The sequence below is a fragment of the Periplaneta americana genome, chromosome 3 (assembly GCF_040183065.1).
Source record: "Periplaneta americana isolate PAMFEO1 chromosome 3, P.americana_PAMFEO1_priV1, whole genome shotgun sequence".
NCBI classification, from domain to species: domain Eukaryota; kingdom Metazoa; phylum Arthropoda; class Insecta; order Blattodea; family Blattidae; genus Periplaneta; species Periplaneta americana.
In genome coordinates, this window is record NC_091119.1 from 180,212,845 (window position 1) to 180,226,893 (window position 14,049).

The 14,049-nt window shown below is 35.1% G+C and overlaps 1 protein-coding gene across 4 annotated transcripts in view; it reads right to left on the minus strand.

The window, feature by feature from the left end:
* The window catches only part of sbb (scribbler), a 678,201-nt gene that overhangs the window by 414,187 nt on the left and 249,965 nt on the right, over positions 1 to 14,049 (minus strand). The gene's annotated exons all lie outside the window — the stretch shown is intronic.

A 14,049-nucleotide genomic window follows, 5' to 3' on the forward strand; every position in this document is an offset into this window, starting at 1 on the left:
TTCCTTCAAAGCTAAGACTTTTTTTTTTTTTTGCAGCCAAATCACACAAACAGCACTAAAGGAACTTCTACATGGCGAGCGTGCAAATTTGAATTTGCCGACTGGAACGCTTTCGGTTAATCGATGTTTCGGTTGATCGGTATTCGGATAATCGATGCTCTACTGCATTTCCAAAAATATTACTTCTGTAAGCTGTACCTAACCCCTTAATTGTAGAAATGTATAACTTGCGGAAAATGAGGTGTAAAGTTTAGGATCATAAAAGTGGTGCAGTAACATACGATTTAATAATTATTTTGGGGCACTCACTGGTAGAATTTAGAAATAAAATTTTAGCTACCTAAGCTTTAAACATCACAGAATAACATAAAAATAAAATTCAATCCAATTTTTTACTATTTTCATCCTAAATCTCCCCTTAACTAGAACGTTCTTTAATATTCTCTCCAGCTCTGTAAACTGATCAGGAATGGAAGAAGTCCCATCTAAACCTTTCGTGAATGTAGAAAGTAGATCTAAGGCGGTGCGGAGTGCTTTATACGTGGCGTGATGTTATCGCAAATAGAAGCAGTGGCTGCGAATTAACAGGCGTGTGGTTCGTGCCACAATTTGTTTATTCACCGTGTGTACTCGCTCACCTGCTTTCATAGTTTGCCTACGGGCGTGTTAAACTGAGCTATCACCAGATACCGGATCAGTTTCACTCCATGTCATCTCAGAATCAGCTTCACTATTCACGATGTACCAAAACCTGTTTTCTATTATTTACAGCAGATTCAATTTACGTCACCATTTATCCGTTGAAACTATTAACGTCCAGTTGTAGCAATCTCCACGCCTGCCTGCAGTAGGTCTACATGCACACTGTACAATGGAGAATATCAAACGTCAGGAGAGATACATACTAATGCTCTGCAGACAGGCGAAACTAGGCTTGACATAATGCTTTTCTTATAGGAAAACGACCTTCAAAAGCAATTATTACTTTTGTGCGAGATCGTGCGTATTTGCTTGTTTTCCGCACAGAACCAATACGCGGTAAGTGTGAAATACTACAATCAGTATTCCCAACGTAACACACATAACAATTTCCCTCTTCTTACCGCTTAAGCGCAACATTAATTTTACTGCTTTAGGCTTTTAACATATTAATTTTAGAGACGTTTAACATAGTAATAATTATAAATTGGAAACTTATCACTGCAATTTCACCTAAATTGCAATGTTAATTATTGTTTTTAAATATTTGCAAAAATTAAGTAAAGTCTACTACTCCACGAAACTTATTGCATTCCTGATACAAGTAACATTAAGGAAGCCGTGAAAAAATCAACGAGATTCCAGATGCCGATGTTATTACTGCAATATGTTATATAAATAATATTGTTAAAATATTAAAATGAAAAATAAATCATTACATAACCTTACCGTTTGTTTGAAGTTCGAATTTATAGACTGGGGGGAAAAAAAGACAGACGTATATCACGGCCTGCTGGAGTATAGTAAACACAGAAAACATTTTACAGCAACAATGTTGAAGAAAGATATTTTGGTGTTCCGAAGTTGGCGTCATTAAATATAAACCAACATGGAGATTTCATTGCAACTAATTACAAATTCGTCTTTCAGGTATGTAATAAACGATCTTCGCACAAAATAATGTACGATGCATGAGCGGTATGTTTGTTTTCATGTTCTCGGAAATTAAAAAAGCTCAACTACGTTTCGCTTTTTCAATCTTTTCCTCGACCATGAAAACGTCAACACACCGCTCTTGTAACGTATATTACTATTTCGTAGAGAGAGAGAGAAATAAATCGTACGGCCTTAATTAAGGATGACCACGAGGATCCGGAAATTAATAGCAAATAAATATAATTAATTAAACATGAGTATTGTTATAAAAATAAAATGTAATAATTAAATACCACTGATTATCAATTATAAAATAAAATCTTAGAAGATGATTTTAAAATTATACTTATAAATAAAAGATTTTATTTAAAATTAGCATATCCTTAATTAAGGCCTTCTGAGTGGTATAAATGAAATTGTATAATGTGCAGGGAATCTTTAAGAATTTGCGAGATGATTTTTTGAATTTCAAAAGATGATATTGATAATTGGTTAAAAAATTATATGTAAATTTTGGTAAAGAACTCCGAGCACCAAAAAATAAACCTGTCACTGACCAATTGAAGAGAGGGATGTTATACCTGGCACTAAGGTAGGGAATACAAGGTTCATAAATGGCCCTCTTTTCCTGATCAACCTGATGAGCTTGGTTTAGATCTCTCTCCATGCATATAGTTGGATCTATGATAATAGCCTTTTGTTGTTGCCTGTTTATTGCTATTATATCCGCTCTTCTGTGAGAGTCGTCTTCAGAAATGCAGTGGACCTCTTCATGAACTTCCCAACCCTTGTTCCGAAGAAGACAGGCGATAGCTCCACGGACTCTATGATGCCTGTTGTTACGCAATAACTCTTTCCGACAAAAGCCCAAATATGAAGCGAGAGAGAGTCAATTGATAATTAGGAAAAAAAAAAAGAAAACAGAGAGAGAGATATTTGCACAAATCTGTTGATGGCAGGCTAATTTAACTCGAAAAAAAAATCAAGAATGCGGTATCTGAATTTTGTTTCTATTTATAAGCAAAAATTTGTGTATTGCATAAAATTCATTTATTTATTTTGCTTTGAAATATTAATTCAACTGCTGGTCTCTTATTAAAAATCGGTTAGGCTTTTTGGTATTATTTGTGCTATTTTTCGTAATAGTATGAATGTTCCAATTCCATAACCAGATGGGTTTATGGTCATGCCGGAATGCAAAAGACACACAATTCGACCTCACTTTGTCTCAAATGTCTTCAGTTAAGTCACTTTTTATGACGTAGAAACATCATATTCTGTGTGCAAGAACGTGCTTCAGATAAACACATGAGCTTAAGTGAAGAAAATTTTGAGAAATTAGTTGTAGTACATTGTTTCAAAATAAAATAAAAATGTATAATGTAGAAATCAATTTCGATAGTGCACATTTTTATGTCCCCCCCCCCATTGTGCATGACATGTTTTTTCATATAATAGTGCGTGTTTTAAGATTTGATTTGGCATTGAAATCCGGACTTTAATAATAACATTTAAGGGATATTCTCATGCGCTTTTACAGCCATAAGTTCATCAGTTAATAGTTACTTTATTGCTATGACGCGAAATCAATTCTTTGGTTGTCACCTTAATAGTGCATTGTTTAATACATTATTATTATTATTATTATTATTATTATTATTATTATTATTATTATTATTACTGCGAGCTAAAGAAAGGAGATGCAGTTGTCACTTCTTATGACGCAGAGAGATTATTTTGTGTGTGCAAGAACGTGCTTCAAATAAGCACATCAGCTTAAGTGAAGAACATTTTGAGAAATTAGTTGTAGTACGTTGTTTCAAAATAAAATAAAAAATGTATAATGTAGAACTCAATTTTGATAGTGAATATTTTTACTCTTTTTTCCCCATTGTGCATGGCATGTTTTTTCATATGATATTGCATGAATGCATGCGTGTTTTAAGATGTGATTTGGCATTGAAATCTGGGCTCTAATAATAACAACATTTGGGGGATATTCTCATGTGCTTTTATAGCTATACAGTTCATCACTTAATAATAATTAGTCTGTGACTCGAAATAAATTCTTTGGTTGTCCCCTTAATAGTGCATTTTAATACATTATTATTACTTACAACATACTTACAAATGGCTTTTAAGGAACCCGAAGGTTCATTGCCGCCCTCACATAAGCCCGCCATCGGTCCCTATCCTGTGCAAGATTAAGCCAGTCTCTATCATCATACCCCACCTCCCTCAAATCCATTTTAATATTATCCTCCCATCTACGTCTCGGCCTTCCTAAAGGTCTTTTTCCCTCCGGTCTCCCAACTAACACTCTATATGCATTTCTGGATTCGCCCATACGTGCTACATGCCCTGCCCATCTCAAACGTCTGGATTTCAAGTTCCTAATTATGTCAGGTGAAGAATACAATGCGTGCAGTTCTGTGTTGTGTATACATTATTATTATTATTATTATTATTATTATTATTATTATTATTATTATTATTATTATTATTACTACTGCAGGCTAAAGAAAGGAGATGCACTATCACCTTTACTTTTCAACTTAACTCTAGACTATGCCATTAGGGAAGTCCAGAATAACAGAGAGGGTTTGGAATTGAAAGGGTTACATAGCTGCTTGTCTATGAGGATGACGTGAATATGTTAGAAAAAAATCCACAAACGATTAGGGAAAACACGAGAATGTTACTGGAAGCAAGTAAAGAGATAGGTTTGGAAGTAAATCCCGAAAAGACAAGACAAGTATATGATTATGTCTCGTGACCAAAATATTGTACGAAATGGAACTATAAAAATTGCAAATTTGTCCTTTGAGGACGTGGAAAAATTCAAATAAGTTATCTTAGAGCAACTGTAACAAATATAAATAACACTCGGGAGGAAATTAAACTCAGAATAAATATAGGAAATGCCTGTTATTATTCGGTTGAGAAACGTTTATCATCCAGTCTGCTCTCAAAAAAAAAAACCTGAAAGTTAGAATTTATAAAACAGTTATATTACCAGTTGTTCTGTACGGTTGCGAAACTTGGACTCTCACATTGAGAGAGGAACGGAGGTTAAGGGTGTTTGAGAATACGGTGCTTAGGGAAATATTTGGGGCTAGGAAGGATGAAGTTACAGGAGAATGGAGAAAGTTACACAACACAGAACTGCACGCATTGTATTCTTCACCTGACATAATTAGGAACATTAAATCGAGACGTTTGAGATGGGTAGGGCGTGTAGCATGTATGGGCGAATTAAGAAATGCATATAGATGCATATGGGAAGCCGGAGGGAAAAATACCTTTGGAGAGGCCGTGCCATAGATGGGAGGATAATATAAAAATGGTTTTGAGGGAGGTGGGATATGATAGTAGAGACTGGATTAATGTTGCTCAAGATAGGGACCGATGGCGGGCTTATGTGAGGACGGCAATGTTCTCTAAAAGCCATAAGTAGTAATTATTATTATTATTATTATTATTATTATTATTATTATTATTAGAGGACTGACTGTTGTTCATAGCTTATTTCATTCCTTTAATTTGATACACTTAAGCTAAATCATACAGCAAATTGTATTTATTCATCTCAATTCTATTGCTCTAATTCCTGAATAGACATAATAGCGATAATCGAATTTCGTCAAATTCCATGTCACTTTTGTGTATCACTAAAGATGTAGGCCTAACTTATAACAACATTGAAGAGCAGTCAGTCTTATCCATTTTACAGCACTCGCGTTTGAGGACATCAAAATACAAACATATTTCAGAGAAGAAAAACAAAGGAAAGGTTTTCTCCTTGCCATCAATGTTAAAATAACTGTGTATAAAAATATATGAAGTATACATTAGTGTGATTGGTATTTCGTTTCACAAACTACACACCTATATAACTAAGCAGGCAATAAAATATATTACAATGCGACTCTTTCTTTTGAACGATAAAAGAAAATGATGGCCGTCGGTGAAATATGGCTGCATGTAACTTTAGTATTCTTATCATAACCAACGGACGCGACCGGAATACTAAGTTATACATCGCCTTTCATGCGATCCTGAAGACACTGCATTGGAGTTCACTATCCCGAAAATCCCGGGGCTTTCCACTATTTCGACATGAATACAGAGGAATTTTTAAAAATGTAATTTTTCAAGAAGTTTTGCTACTTCATAGATGTAGCTTCAGCAAGGCATTCAAACCAGTTTATTTACGATGATTTCCAAATACACATTTTCAGATTATTACACGAAGAGTTCTAAATAAATGAGTTTATACTTAACCTACACAATAAAACATTATTTTCTATAATACAAAACAGAAGTGATTACTGACTAGTATAATTAATATCGGTTGATAAATATATTACCATGATTACTATTAACATGCAAAAGTCCAAAAATCCTGATGGCTAAAATATTCCCAAATTTCTATCAGTTAACGCGATTTGTAAGGTTTAAGGGACACGTCTTGTACTGAGTTTCGAAATTGTTACAATTTTAATCCGATTTATTATTATTTTTTAATGTTTGTTAGGTGCGTTAAGGTGTACGTCGACTCCAGAAATGTCAGATTTATTCAAAATTTTGGTAAATAATGTTTTTGTCTCATCTGGAAGCTCATATCTTTTAGTTAAAAAAAAAATATGCCTATACTACTTGTACCCGTTATCTCAATAATTTCATTATTAATTGGGCATTTATAATATAAGCGCAATATAGACTACTTTCTATACCTTAAGTCATCTTCAGTGTCAGTTTTATTCCTATTTCACATTCTCTGACATTTATTATCCTTCCAACGGACAAAAAGCAGATTTCCAATTGGGCAAAAGAGTTCACTGAGGAACCAAATTGAAGCTTAAACATGTGGTTATGTTGTGAACTAAAAGTATTATTTTCAATTGATTTTATATATATTCACAATTAAACCGGGAACGGAAACGAATACAAGAACGGAAAGTGTTAAAATAAATGTATGTTAATTATGAATTAACACATTTCAATACATTTATTTTAACAATATTTCCGGGCGTACTGGAATTGCTTCCCAAATCTGTGAATCGGTTCCCAGTTCGTCCCAGAGCTATACCCGAATTGGTTCCAGGTTGATTTCATCTATGTACTGTAATTGGTTCCCGCGCTAGATTAAGCCAGAAAACATTTCCTCTCCCATTTTATACAAATTTAGGACTGTCAACTACTGTCTACTGTAGTAAGTAGGTTAAAAATGTTTTGTGCTTGGCGTACACGCCGCGTCGAATAACTTCATAATTGTATTTGAAGTTGCAGTATCACAAGGTCGTGGTTATGTTCGACGTTGCATTCCATTATAGGCTAATATCTGAATCAGAAAGTTTCACAAAACACTTACATCCTCTCTTAACACAAGTACAGGGACATCATTTTATTTTTACTTGCATTTTTATTGTACCTGCATTTCTGAATGTACTTCACTCCCACCCCTTCACTAATGTCCTTGCTCCCGTCAGACACACAAACTTACGACAGCTGTTGCATTCGAAGTCTTCAAGCAGTGAAGTAAACACTGCAGTGTATACTGTGTTTCAGAAATATGGTTGCGTTTTCTATAGAAGAAAGAACCTATATTAATAATATCGTACTAAAAAATTATATTCAAGAAATGATAAATTCAATTTCAGAGAATATGCTTCAAAATGTTTTTAATAATATGCGTAAAGAATTGAAGCCTGCATTGTAATGAACGGTAACCATTTTCAGCAACTTGTTTAAAAATTCAGATTAGCTTATTTTGAATTGAGGTGGCTAGAAGAAAAGGAATGCTAGTGACATTTGTAATAACATGAGTTAAGTGCATCCAGTGTAAGCTAAAGTATCTAACATTTTAGTGGCAAAGGGATATTTTAATCGCATCACACATTAAAATTTAAATAAAAAATTCACCGATTTTACGAAAGCTTAAATATTTAAACCCCATTTTCTCAAAAGTAACTTAAGTGCACTTACAGCCCTTTACTTATGACCCCCTCAATTTAAATGCACTCTCTATATTGTATGATAACATCAATAATTAATATGCTAAATAAAGTAGACATTACATAATGAACATAGCCGCCTGAAAAGTTGAGTTTTTGAAAAAAAAATGTTACTACTCTACTGTATTTTGATAAATTCCATAAAAGTGATGAAACTGAAAATCGTAATATCGTATTTCCCTACAACATAAATGGATACACTACTTTTCTCTCCTCCTGTAGCTATTAAAATGATTTGTTTACATATTGCACTAGCAACATCAAACTCCTGTAATGGAAGGGGGCAACAGTGTTTCCGAGTATAGCCAGGTTAATGTAAAAAATGTTGGTAAAAATAAAGTGATGTCCCTGTATATCTTTCCACACCACGAAATAATGTTTTCTGAAAACCAACCATTTACCACTAAGAGTTTCTTCCTCTTTTCACCGAGCATAGTAGTGAAATCCATCATTAAGTGCAATACGGCTGTCCTGTACTTCCACTGCCACTACTCTGATAATCACTGAAACTTATGATCGGTATTTATATTTTAACGTATATAAAGCCACGGATCATGATCGAATATAAGTGGTGTTATAGGCAATAACAAGTATCTCATCCCCGTTGTTGATATTTGGATACTATCATTACTGTGCTACATGATCGATTAACATCCCTTCCCACACAGCCTTGGAACCTGCTCGCGTTGTTGATATTTTGTTTAGGAACCAACTGAAGAACAGCGATATTTCCGTTCTCGTTTCCGTTCCCGGTTTGAACATCTACAGGGTGTTTAAAAAATACGGGGCATAATTTCAGGTATGTATTTCCCACATGTAGACAATCAAAATAGTTCATTACAACATGTGTCCGGAAATGCTTCATTTCCGAGTTATGGCCTTCACAACATTGAAATTCACCGGAACGTTTTTCTTTCCGCAGGTCGTTGTCATTACAGAAGATGTTCAAAATGTCCACCTCCTGCTTGAATACAGACCTCACATCGATGTCTCATTGACCTGCGAACACGATCCCAAACTCCAGGAGTATTGCGTATGTCCTCAGAACATTCGATTCCGAAGGGATTCCAAATCAGGCACCGAAGACGAATAAACCAATGATTTTAAATGGCCCCACAAGTAGAAATCGAGAGGGTTCAGATCAGGTGAGCGTGGAGGCCAAGCAATTGGGCCACCTCTACCTATCCATCGATCAGGAAACCTTCGATCCAAGTACCTACACAACACTGAATGTAACCTTCGCCTCGGAATGAACTGTCAAGAGTGCCCTCTTAATGTCTCCTTTGACGGCAACGACCTTCGGAAAGAAAAACGTTCCGGTGAATTTCAATCTTGTGAAGACCATAACTCGGAAATAAAGCATTTCCGGACTCATGTTGTAATGAACTATTTTGATTGTCTACATGTGGGAAATACATACCTGAACTTATGCCCCGTATTTTTAAACACCCTGTATAATCCTGCTTGTCCACACCTGTGGAGTAACGGTAAGCGCGTCTGGCCGCGAAACCAGATGGTCTGGTTGAGGTTTTTCCGGGGTTTTCCCCTCAACCCAATATGAGCCAATGCTGGGTAACTATCGGTGCTGGACCCCGGACTCATTTCACCGGCATTATCACCTTCATCTCATTCAGACGCTAAATAATCTAAGATGTTGATTCAGCGTAGTAAAATATCCTACTAAAAAAATAATCCTACTTAAAACTATCCGACGGCAGGCCCCATGGAGCAGTGGGCCATAGTCTGAAAACCACTGCCTTGGGCAGTATAATCCTGATGATGAAATTTGCAATATTTTTTTAAACTTTAGATAGTAATTCCCAATACACGGTTGCAAATCCAAAAATAATCATCAGAAGGGGCAAAGGAATTACAAACAACCTGACAATAATCAGCAAACGGCAATTTTTAAGCATATCTATATACAGTATATAATTTGAATTGGCAATGGAAATTACGGGAAAACGGCTGGACGGATTTTAATAAATGACCCCTCATTTTGAAGCTTGGAACTCGAAGTTTTTCGGAAAGATAGTAGTTTTCAGTGAAATGTCAACTTTTAAACATAATTTTCCTATTTTCCAAAATCCAACTGTCGTCAGTTTTGAGAACTAGCTAATAGCATTCACGGCCGACTTTATATACTCTTCGCTTTTTTTTTTGTAAAGGAGAAGCGAAGCGAGCATCAAGTCGGCCGTGTTGCATTACAGAATAAAACAAAACACATACTACAGTAAACAATATTACGCGAAGACCATGATCTGCAAGAATGCTGACATATTTAGAGCTCAAATTAAATTGGTTATTAAAAACTTAACTCACTGAAAATAATTTACAGGTTCGATTCTGTGGTGTGTAATTTTCTGGGTACAGCTGTGTATTGGATATTAAAAACTACAAAACTTGAGGTGGTTTGATGACATTATTACCATTAGAAATGAAATATTATTGTATTTAATGCCATTATGTGATTATTTTTCATTAATTATACATATTAATGCTATATTGATGATATGAAAGTGAAACGTTTTGGGGTTATATAAGTAGATGTAGAGAACAACTTAAATTAGATTTTGATTTCTATATTTTATTGAGTGGCGGCTATATGGTATATATAGTATATGTTACTGAAAGCTATAAAAATTACGTAAGATAATAATATTATTAAGAATCAAATATTTTTATAATTATTAATTAAGTGGGGTTGGGTCTTTTTCATATATTTAATGGCGGTGTTGTGTAGATATTTATATGCGTGGTTCTCTTCAGTATTGGCTCGAGAGAAAGTATCTTTCATTGTTATGGAAGCAAATAACTTTCCGAATGTCTGGTATTCTTCATTGAAAATAAATCTGAAAAATGTTTATTTGAACGTCTAATGAACTTAGTTTGCAGCAGCATTTGCTGCACAAGCCACTAGTTACGATATCAACGCAGGTATTCGACAAAAACCTAATAAGATTCATTTGATAATGCAGGGAGATTAACATTCCTCTTATCAAGAAGCCATTTGTTTTTATTGTATATATCTCCATTCCTCTTTCAAATATGTGGTCGCCGCAGTCGTTTGCGTGCTTCCCTCGCCCCGCATTCCTCCTCTTAAATGGACGAGTTTTTCCCTTTTGTTCCCCCGTAATAACAAGGTATGCGTTCAACATTGTTCGACGCTACATTTCATATTAAAATTGATCCTTCCAGCAACTAACAAGAACTGTTCGTCAAGGAGGTGGCCTAAGTTATACGTATGTCCGACACAAAAACAGAGTAAATTATAATACGAACGCCAGATGTTCAGAGTGCTTTTATCTAATGCATTCTATTTGAAATTATCCAAAAAAAATTATTCCGTATTTTACCACTTTCAGTTAGGTTTATTATTTTTTCTTTGTTGTACTACTTTAAGTGCATACAGAATTAACCATCGGCAAAGTCATTAATTTCAGGGGATTATTCTTAGAAATATTTCAAACAAAGAAGTTAAAAAAAGTTCAATGCAATTTTGCTTGTTTTCGTTTCCTTTTCCAGAAAAAAAAATATTTTATATGAAACATTTCATATCATGTTTCGGGAGAGCCACTGATTTAATTCCCAATATGCTCAATCAATTTAAGAGAGCGGAATATTACAATAACAAATTATTGAAAGCATTTTAGTTTTGTCCTTTAATTGAGTAGAAATTTGATTCGATATAGGCCTACTAGTTTCTTTGAATTGAATTTTATATTTTGACACATAAGGGATTGCCGAACGGTTAATCAACTTATATTAAACATTAAGATGAAAGAGTAATGGAACGGAGAAAATTCTCTCCGGCACCGGGATTTGAACCCGGGTTTTCAGCTCTACGTGCTGTACTTCGGTACATTAAAATAATATATATGATATGCGTAAATCACTTCGTGATTTAAGACGGCGCTTATTCCGTCGGATCCCGGCCAACTAGTCACTCATAACGAGTGCACCTCAGCACATGTGTGGACTTCAGTCCTACGTTCATAGACATCTATGACGTAGTGCAGAGGGCGGCCACTAGAGGGAACCCAAGAGTTGGAACTTAAACTGAGACGATTCTGTCCGACACCGGGATGGGTATTCGGTGTGGCTTAGTGGATAAAGCATCAGCACGTAGAGCTGAAAACCCGGGTTAAAATCCCGGTGCCGGAGAGAATTTTTCTCCGTTCCATTACTCTTTCATCGTATGGTGACGCAGAATATCTGCATGGAAATATCATATGTACTTCGGTACATTAAAATAATATATATAAACATTAACAATTACATACTTTTACATGGAATTGATTTGTGAGTGTTACCAGATTTTTATAAGTTATTCTGTGTATTTGTATAAATTGTCATTTAGGCCTATCATAAAGTAGAATTAGGATATAAATTGTAAATCACTTAATTATGTATCATGTTTAGTTAATATTTCATTATATATAAGCTTGTTAATGTGCATGAAAATGATTTTTATATTTAAATATGACTATTAATATCACTAACTTATTTTTGTCATAGTTTCATTGTGTATTTCACTTCTGGTAGTGTGGAAGAGAAGGCCTCATGGCTTTAGCTCTACCAGAATAAATAAGTAAATAAATAAGTAAGTAAATAAATAAATAAATAAGCAAATAAGTAAATAAATAAATAAATAAACAAATACATAAATGAGTAAATAAATAAATAAGCAAATAAATAAATAAGTAAATAAATAAATACATAATTTGAACAGTAGTTCGGAGGGGAATTATGGTTAGTCGTGAGTAATTCGAATCACCCAATATCGAATTAACCAGTCTCCACTTCAAACCCTAATTATTTTTTACAGGTTGTAATCAGAATTACATTTTTGTAGTAGCTCCCTCCCGACTCTACAATTCCCTTGGTATAGTTCAATCCATGAAAGAGCAAAATACTATCTTTTTTCCAAACTTCTCTATTTGATTGTTTATATCGAAAGAAAATTCTGCGGAATAATAAAAAAAAAAGAGTCATTTGAGAGAAGAAAAGAAAAGAACGGAGAAAATTAACTGGTAATTTAAAGCACCGTTCTCTATTTCTTTCAAAGAAACCCGAAGTTCGTCTCTGCTTCGGAATAGTAATGGATCCTTCTTCTCTCGGATGAAATGGAATGTCATTCTCGACAATATAGGCCGGCTCTCAAATCCTTCCCCCAACTGTGAATTCATCCGCTTCTCTGCCTTTCCCTTAGTATTCCAATATAAGCTAAGCATCCTGCATACATTTCACACAATGGTTACGATAGTGAACTTTTAATTAGATTCTCCTTCAGGTTCGTCTCCGGAAAAAAAAAAAAAAAAAAAAGAGATGGTATAGCTTATAAGATTGTTTCATCTGCATATTTGTGTGTCTGTGGGCTTCACTAACAGAGAGAGAGAGAGAGAGAGAGAGAGAGAGAGAGAGAGCGCGGTGTACAGCTAACTTATTTCTGTATATTCAGTTCGTGATTTCAATAATTGCCGTATTTGAGTTTATGAGGTTTAAGGTTACCAACTCATTTTTAAGACCAGCAAATAATACAATTTGCTGTAAGATTTAAGTGTGTCCTCATTTAACAACATCCGTTCTATACCTTAACGCATTTTGTTTCAGAAAATTCCTGTTATTGGGTGTAACGCCTATACAGGAATTGGGATAAGCAGCCTAAGTAGTTTGCTATAAGATTTAAGAGTGAATTTAGACTCTTACTATATCCAAAGCACTTTCAACTATTGAAAGATCTCTTGAAGTTGACTCGTAGAACAGTTTGTAGTCTACACAATTTTACAAGTTATTTATTGCATTTTGGTACCCGTCCCCCCCCCCCCCCGCCGTTGTGTACTATTGTTGAGACTGGTTCTATTGTGAACTAGATGGCGACTGCATATTTATTACTGATTTGTTATGAATATAATTTCGGTGATGAATGAGGCCGGTGATATTCAGGGATGTTGTGGCCCGAATTTCCTGGCATTTGCCTTACGATTGAGGGAAAACTCTGAAAAACCTCAACCAAGAAATTCAAACCGACAGGGAATCGAACCCGGGTCCTCTGCGTAAGAGACCAGCATGCTGACCCCTACATCACAGAGGTGGTCGGTATTCGTTTCGTCCACTTCCTTCTCTTTAACACTTTTATACTTACACTGTATTGTGCATCCGTCTGTTACGCGTCCATATCAAAGCACAACTGAATAACATTATGGTGAGGAATGGGTACAACGAAGAAAAGTTCTCTCCAGCACCGGGATTCGAACTCGGATTTTCAGCTCTACATGGTGACGCTTTACCCGCTACGCCACACCGGATTCAAATTCCGATGTCGGATTGAATCCTTCTCAGTTTGAGTTCTACCTCTCTGTTCCCCTTTGGTGGCCTACCATCATGTATTGTGTCG